Here is an 8,948-nt window from a genome sequence, read left to right as displayed (position 1 = left end):
TCCAATATGTGTGTATTGTAACGCGGCAGCCGAGTAACCTCCGCCAGTGCACGCCCTGGCCTCTCCCCCTCGTAGAATCTGCGAGCCTGCCAATATTTGCCACAGAATCGAGCCTCTCTGTCCGCCTCCTTTTCATACTGTGTAATTCTTTCTCTGAATTCCCCATGGAGGGGGCCCATAGGCTCTCGGTTCATCCTAACCTCCAGCCCTTTAAGTTCCACTTCCAATTTTGCAAGCGTTCTCCGTATGTCTTTCAAGACCCCAAAGCTCTTCGCAATGTAGTAGCCCCTGACCGTCACTTTAAATGCCTCCCAGATGGTTTCCACACTGGCTACCGAATCTTTATTGCGGGGAAAAAACTCTGCGATCTCCTCCCCCAGCTCTGCTTGAAATAGAGGATCCAGGAGGGCCATGGGTTGCATACGCCAACGTATGGCAGCACCCCCATAACCAGGGATAGCCACCTGGACCAGGACCGGGCAATGATCTGAGTACGTCCGTGACAGGTGCATAACCTTCCCCAAATCCACCGCTATACCCCGGGCCAGAAAACAGTAATCCAGTCTAGCCCATGTGTTAGCGAATGTTGTAAAGTGTGTGCCCTCCCGCAGCCCAGCATGTACAAACCGCCAGCTATCTACTAATTGCCCTTCCTCAAAGATACCTGCCAACGCATCTCGCGCTTTTTTGTTGTAGTGATGGCCGCCATCCGATCTGTCCAATCCCGGGGCCAGCGCTACATTAAAATCGCCACCCCATAAAATATGCATGGAGCCAATGTTAATTATCCGTCCCCATAGCTGTGTGAAAAAGGTCGGCGAGTCCACATTAGGACCATAACAGTTTACGATCGTGATCGTGTCAGTACCCAGCCTGCCCCATAACACCACAAATCTGCCGCCTGTATCCACATGCTCACCAAGCCTCACACAAGGCACTGTTCTCTTGATCAAGATCGCCACCCCCCTAGCATACCCTGAGTAGGACGCGAAACTGCGAACCGCCGCCCACTTGCCAGCCAGAGGATAGTGCGATCGGGGGCTAAGGTGTGTTTCTTGCAATAATGCGATTTGTACCTGGTGCTGTTCTAAATAAGCCATAACCTTTCTGTATTTTCTGGCATCATTTAAACCTCGGACATTCCAGGAGAGTACCGTGACCCTCTCCCTCCTTGCCATCTCAGTCATCTTTCAGCCAATGTGCATATTCCCGGCAGCAACCCGGCACCCCGCTCCACCCCTCCACATGTATCTGTGTAAGCAACCATGCAAAACTCAGCAACACCAGCAACATACCCCCATTAGTAAGCATCTCAACCGTCGTCGAACGTTCTATCCCTATTACTCTCCATGAACGAAACTCCCCCCAAACCCCAAACCCCCCTCCCCCCACCTCAAACTCCAAACACCCCTATCTGCCTTGCCCCCCCCACTCCCTCCCCCCTCCCACTGAAGCAAACCCCAACCTGCCAGCCACGTCCCCTCCCCATCCCTCCCACAATTGCCCCCCAAACAAGGGCCATAACAGTTTCCATATCTCCCCATGAGCTCTCGGGTATTTCCCTCCGGGGAACTTGTCTAGGTGTCACCACTAATTCCCCCTCATCTATTCCAGACACTCACCAATTCGGTAGTCTGACTCGATGACCCAGAGGGGGTGTCCGACGGTATAATCAGTGGCGACTTTAGCGTACACATTCTACCACAATGTAATTCACAACCTATGGAGGAGACACATTTACATGATCTACAAAATTCTCTTACAATACTGCAATTCTCTCACTGGTCCCGCCCATATCTCCCATCCCGTCAGATCCGAGCAGATATGCAGAATATCCAGTCCAGTGCAATGTCTGCATCAGTTGAGTCCCCAATCGCTATGCCCCCGCCGAGTACTTACTCGCCCCCTGAAGACAGTGTACAATGATTGTCTACCCTACTCACTGTTCGGCATCCATCCGCTCTCCAGGCAGTGGTACCTGCTCATCGTCCACATCCGCACCAGGTTTGTGTGTACGTTTGTAGTACTTGAGGAAGTCCTCCACCTGCTGTGGAGTCGTGAAAAATCGCTGCTTACCCTGGTACGCGACCCGCAGTTTTGCTGGATAGAGGAGCGCATAGTCCAGTTGTAAGGTTCGCAGCTTGGCTTTCACCGCCATGAATTTCCTGCGCTCCTCCTGGACCATTGGGGTGAAATCCGGAAACAGCATGAAGGAGTTACCATCATAAGATAGGGACCGCGTGCCCCTCGCTGCTCTCAGGGCCGCGTCACGATCTCGGTAGTTCAATAACCGGGCAATGATGGGCCTGGGGGTCGCTCCCGGTTTTGGTCTAGGGCCCAGAGCGCGGTGTGCTCTCTCCACTATAAAGTGGGGAGAAAACGCCTCCGAACCAATCGCTGCGTGCAACATCTTTTCCACATACTCCTCCATTTTGCCCACATTGGTCGTCTCCGGAATTCCTATTATGCGGACATTATTGCGCCTGCTTCTCGCCTCCAAATCCTCGTTCTTGGACGCTATAATGCGCAGCAGATTATCCATTCTGGAGAGCTGCGAGGTGTGCTGCGAAACTGTGTCCTCTGTATCCGATATCCGTTGTTCCGCACCCTTCAGTCTTTCCTCGTGCGCATCTAGTTTATGCACCACTGCATCCATTCTCGACGATATCCTATTCACTTTGTCGGCAATCGTCGCAAACCCTTGTCGCATCTCACGCAGCACCTCCAGCAGGTTCGCCGTCACAGCCGAGGGGTCCCCCGCAGCTCCATTCACTCCCTCATGGACTTGCTGCGCCTCCGAAGGTTTAGCCCCCTTTTTGCCGGGCTCGAACGAGAGCTTAGGCTGCCTCGTGTCCGTCTTGCCCATCTCGAGCCCCTGTCAGGACTACGCACCGTGAACCGGACCACTCTGCAATCACCACCGTAGCAAAACCAAGCCCGCAGCAATCAGTAGGCGAGTAGGCGAGTGCAAGGGGGAGAAGAGGGCACCTCACCAGTGCCGAGCACAACTTCCCGATGTGTCCCCACTTTCTGGCCTCAGCACTTCCGCGCCGTCAGCAACTCCAATGCCAGGACCGGTACAGTCGATTGCCACCACCAGCAACTCCGTATATGGCGCTTTCACCGCGCCAAAGGCATGACAGGCAATCCTCCACGAATCCTCCTCGTAGCACCACCATCCAACATCAGCAGGCAAAACGGCCGGCCAGCGGGGAAGGCCGTGCGAGCGGCCCCCACTGACCCACAGCACACCCTCAGCAACGAGCGGCGCACAGCGCCCAACAGTACAGTCCGGGACGGAGGCGCTATGTGTTCGCCCAGCACAGCCCCTCAGCCCACTCAGGCAGCGATACGGGCATCAGCAGAGTCCTCAACCGCCACCTCGTGCACCCTCTGAGTCCTGCAGGCCCCTGGCTACCAGCTCCCACGTGTCTGAGGTGCCCCGAGGCAGCACGCTAATTCACTCCGGGGCCCCTGTGCCCCGCTTCAGGTCCGACCGTGTACTTAGGTGGAGGGGAGCTCCTTCGCCACGCTCCCGGTTGTCCAGCTAATGTCCGCGTCCCCCCCCCGGGGTGTCCACAGCCGCCACACCCAGCAGCGCATCCACATCAATCCCTCCGATGGGGGGAGGCAGGGAAATCTCTCCACACGTCCCGCTAGCGATACCTCTGCCCGGGGGGGGTCTCGCGCCGTTCACCAAGCCCGCTCCGGTCCTCGGTGTCCGTTTCGCACCCTCCGCTGTCCAGTGGCCTACGGCAGTTATTGCAGCCCCGGCCTCACCTAGGATGCGTCCCCAGCAAGCCGTCTCGCGTCCTCCAGCCGCTCACGCCGCCAGGGCTTCCGGAGCCCGTATCTTTACCAGCGTCGCGCCTCCAATGCTGCAATTCGGACAGCCAGCACCGGACCTCTCTGGCAGTCACTGTGTGGAATTTCAGCCCTCCAGATCGCCAATTTAGGATATTAAGCCGGATAAATGCCGCCGGACTGCGGGTGCCTTACACTAAGGCGACCATTCGCTAGTGCGCCACCTAGCGTCCCCGCCCAGCTACCACACTTATACTAATCTGGGGGGCTGGGTTGCCTGCTAGGTCACGCCTTATGGGTGGGACCTGGGAGGGGGGTGGTTACACCCCCTTCCCTTTGTCCAGTTTCGCGCCAGGACTGGGGCTGGAGTGCCCCAGCACCGGTTTGAACTGGACTATGCATGGGACACCTTGTGTGCCCCAGGCAGTGTCTCGTTTCTTTCATCCCTCCCTGCCCCAATACACTAAGGCCTGTCTGGGGTGGTGCTCGCACCTCCCAAGGCAGGAAACCTATTGTCCAAGCCTCCCGTGCCGGGATAACTCCCAGCAGCAGGAGGTCAGACTTGTGTCGTGGCAGCAGCATCCATTTTGTGATGCTGGGGCTCTGGTTAACTTTAACCGGGTAAGTATGTTTCAACATGTCTTCTCCCTCTAGAAGGGGGGGATAACATCCTCATCCCCAGAAATGGGATGGGGGTATTATTCCAAAGTGTTAGACACCTTACACGACATGTTTTGATAAAGCCAAACCATAGTTACCATAACCGTTTAAGATTATAAGGCACTTTAAGAGTATATGGTAGGCTATATCATAGAACAGCTATAAGGACATGGTTCCGAAAGCTTCAGACAGGCTCAGCTCATGCTAGAGCACCATCTCACATCTTACTAAGCACTCTGCCTCCAGGATTGTTAAGGCCTGCCATAGGAGTGGCTGATAGGTACACATGTGTCTATATATAAGGTAGGTATAGGGATACTACACCTTAGCAAGGGGTGATTACACGACCTTGCCCCAGCTGAGTGATCAGCCAGTTGTGTCATAATGGAAGGCCAGGCCAGGGGTGGCATAATACATGCTGCAGCCCCTGGTAGGCCTGGGGTACACCTATGCCCTGGGTACCGAAGGTACACTGTACAGGGGCCAATAAGGTGGTCCTATCCAATTGGGTTATGCACCTAAAGTACATAGTGTTAATTTAGAGAGAGAACAGCAGGGCTGTGGGTCTGATTAGCAGGCCCACAGCCACATCTAAGTCGAAAACCAGTAAAGCAAAAGCAAAAAGTGGTGTTGAACATAGAAAGCAGACCCTACTCTCCTACACCCTGCACTACACAAACATCACTACACTACCCTAAACCCTAAAACACTACCAACAGCATGACCCCCTACACGACACAAACACCACTGCACTACCCAAAACACTAAAACACTAACCCAGGACAACCCCCTACACTACACAAACACCTCTGTACTACCCTAAACCCTAAAACACTACCCCCAGCATGACCCCCTTCACAATCCAAACACAACTGCACTAACCTAAACCCAAAATTGAGACCCCCTATACTACACAAACACCACTGCACTATCCTAAACCGTAAAACACTTCCCCAGCACGACCCCCTACACTACAAAAACACCACTGCACTGCACTACCCTAAACCGTAAAACACTACCCCCTACACTACACAAACACTACTGCACTTCCCTAAACCCTAAAACACTACCCCCAGCATGACCCCCTATACTACACAAACACCACTGCAATACACAAAACCCTAAATCTTTCCCCAATACCCCTACACTACACAATCACCACTGCACTACCCTAAACCCTAAAACACTACTCCAAGTACGACCCCCTACACTACACAAACACCACTGTACTACCCTAAACACTAAAACACTACCCCAGCATGACCCCCTTCACTACCCAAACACAACTGTAATACCCTAAACCCCAAAACACTTCCCGCGAGCACGATCCCTTACACTACCCAAACACGCACTGCACTACCCTAAAACACGACCCCCTACACTACATAAACACCACTGCACTACCCTAAACCCTAACACACTACCTCAGCATGACCACCTAGACTACACAAACACCACTGCACTACCCTAAACACTAAAACACTACCCCCTGTACTATACACACACCATTGCACAACCCTAAACCCTTAAACACTACCCCCCAGAATGACCCCCTAAACTACACAAGCACCACTGCACTACCCTAAACCCTAAAACACTATCACCAGCACGACCACCTTCACTACCCAAACACAACTGCACAACCCTAAAACTTAAGACACTTTCCCCAGCATGCCCCCTGCACTACACAAACACCACTGCACTACCCTAAACCCTAAAACACTACCCCAAGGACGACCCCCTACACTACACAAACACCACTGAACTACCCTAAACCCTGAAACACTACCCCCAGCACGCCCCTCTTCAGTACCCAAACACAACTGCACTATCCTAAATCAAAAAACACTACCCTCAGCACGACCCCCTACACTACTAAATACTACTGCACTACCCTAAACCCTAAAACATGACCCCATACACTACACAAATACCACTGCACTACACTAAACCCTAAAACACTACCCCAGCATGACCCCCTACACTACAGAAACACCACTGCACTACACATAACCCTAAAACACTACCCCATACACTAGACAAACACCACTGCACTACCCTAAACCCTAACACACTACACCCAGCATGACCCCCCTACACTACACAAACACCGATGCACTACCCTAAATGCTAAAACACTACCCAACTCTACCCCCTACCCTGCCCAAACACCACTGCACTACCCTAAACCCTAAAACACTACACCCAGCACGAAACCCTACACTACACAAACACCACTGCACTACACTAAACCCTCAAATATTACCCTCAGCACAACCCCCTACACTACCCAAACACCACTGCACTACCCTATACCCTAAAACACTACCCCAGCATGACCCCCTACACTACACAAACACCTCTGCACTACACATAACCCTAAAACACTACTCCCTACACTACACAAACACCACTGCACTACCCCAAACCCTAAAATACTACCCCCAGCATGACCCCCTACACTACACAAACACCGCTACACTACCCTAAACATTAAAACACTACCCCAACACTACCCCCTACACTACCCAAACACCACTGCACTACCCTAAACCCTAAAACACTACCCCCAGCACGAAACCCTACACTACACAAACACCACTGCACTACCCTAAACTAGCTGGGAGGCATTTGCGGAATGCCTCTTCGCGGAATTTTGAAATAAATTGTGGAAAACGAGCACACAACCTGAGGGACCGTGTGCCCGGGACTGGGGTCCCTCGTGCTTGGGCAGGCTCCCCGATCTCCCCGGCCTGGCTGCGTTGAGAAGCAGGGACCGGCCCCGGGCCTCCTGATTTTTGGTCAGGGCCTGGGATCCCACGTCCTGCGGCCTGCCAAGTGTCCATCTGCCCGGGACAAGAGACCCTGGTGCAGAGCCCCGGAGCCCTGCAAGGGCAGGCGGGAGCCCTACCGCTATGGCTCGGTGTGGGCAGCTGGGAGTCCTTTCGGTCCCGGCCATCTGGTCGCACCTTTCCCTCGGCCATCTGGTCGCACGCAATGCTTTCCAATGGGACGACCAGATAGCCGGGCCAGCCTGGAAGTCCCGATGAGGGCTCATTTGACTCCCGGATCCCAGTCAGGGCTCCAGGAGGTCGGGCGCATCCGCGCCTAGGATCCCCTCCGTCACTCGGAGCGCGAGGGTTACAAGAAAGGTGGGTAGCCTTCCTCCGGATTAGTAGGGGCAGGGTATGCCGGGACATCCCTCCTGGGGATGGCGGTTCTCCAGCGGGGACCAGATAGGCCAAGCCCGGACGACACATCCCCGGGGCGTCCGGTGCTCCCACCTCCAGCCCACGGCGAGGCAAAGTGCCCAGGACGGGCTCCATGGGTCCCCAGGACGTCCGGGCCCCGGGAGCTCCGCCGGGCCTCCCATGCCTGAGGCCCAGCATTGGGTCTACGAGCCCCCCCCCCGAGGCCTGCAGCCCCAAAGCCCTGCAGCCCTGGAGCACTTCAGCCCGGAGCCCTGGAGCCCTGCAGGCCCGGAGCCCTGCAGGCCCGGAGCCCTGCAGCCCCGGAGCCCTGCAGCCCTGGAGGCTTGCAGCCCCGGAGCCCTGCAGCCCTGGAGCCCTGCAGCTCCGGAGCCCTGCAGCCCTGGAGCCCTGCAGCCCCGGAGCCCCGGAGCCCTGCAGCCCCAGAGCCCTGCAGCCACGGAGCCCTGCAGCCACGGAGCCCTGCGTGGGCAGGCGGGAACCCTAGCGCGAAGGCTCGGGGTTGGACAGATGGGAGTCCTTTCAGTCCCGGCCATCTGGTCGCACCTCTCCCCTCGGCCATCTGGTCGCGCGCAATGCTTTCCAATGGGGCGACCAGATGGCCGGGCCAGCCTGGAAGTCCCGATGAGGGCTCATTTGACTTCCGGATCCCAGTCAGGGCTCCAGGAGGTCGGGCGCGTCCGCGCCTAGGGTCCCCTCCATCACTCGGAGCGCGCGGGTTACAAGAAAGGGGGGTAGCCTTCCTCCAGATTAGTAGGGGCAGGGTGTGCCTGAAGACCCCTCCGGGGCTGGCGGTTCTTTGCTGGGGACCAGATGGGCTACGCCCGAGCAACAACCTCCCAGGGGTACGGGGCTTCCCTCCTCCGGCCCGCGGCGTGGCAAAGTGCCCAGGGATGGGCTCCACAGGTCCCGGGCAGTCCTCCCCCCCCGGGGCACCTGGGCCCGAGAGCTCCGTCGGTCCTCCCCGTGCCTGAGGCCCAGCCACTGTCCCCGACCCCCCTGGGAAGCAGAGAGCCCACCGAGCCCTTGGTTCAGGCGGGAGCCCTACCGCTATGACTCGGCTCTGGGCGGGCAGACAGGAGTCCTTTCAGTTGCCGGCCATCTGGTCGCTCCTTTCCCCTCGGCCATCTGGTCACGCGCAATGCTTTCCTATAAGGGGGGCCAGATGGCTTGGGTGGCCTGGAAGTCCCGATGAGGGTCCATTCACCTCCCGTATCCCAACCAGGGCTCCAGGAGGCCGGGCGCGTTCGCCCCTAGGGTCCCCTCTGTCACTCG

The sequence above is a fragment of the Triturus cristatus genome, chromosome 1_1 (genome assembly GCF_964204655.1).
Source record: "Triturus cristatus chromosome 1_1, aTriCri1.1, whole genome shotgun sequence".
NCBI classification, from domain to species: domain Eukaryota; kingdom Metazoa; phylum Chordata; class Amphibia; order Caudata; family Salamandridae; genus Triturus; species Triturus cristatus.
Note: the sequence above shows the minus strand (reverse complement) of the source record.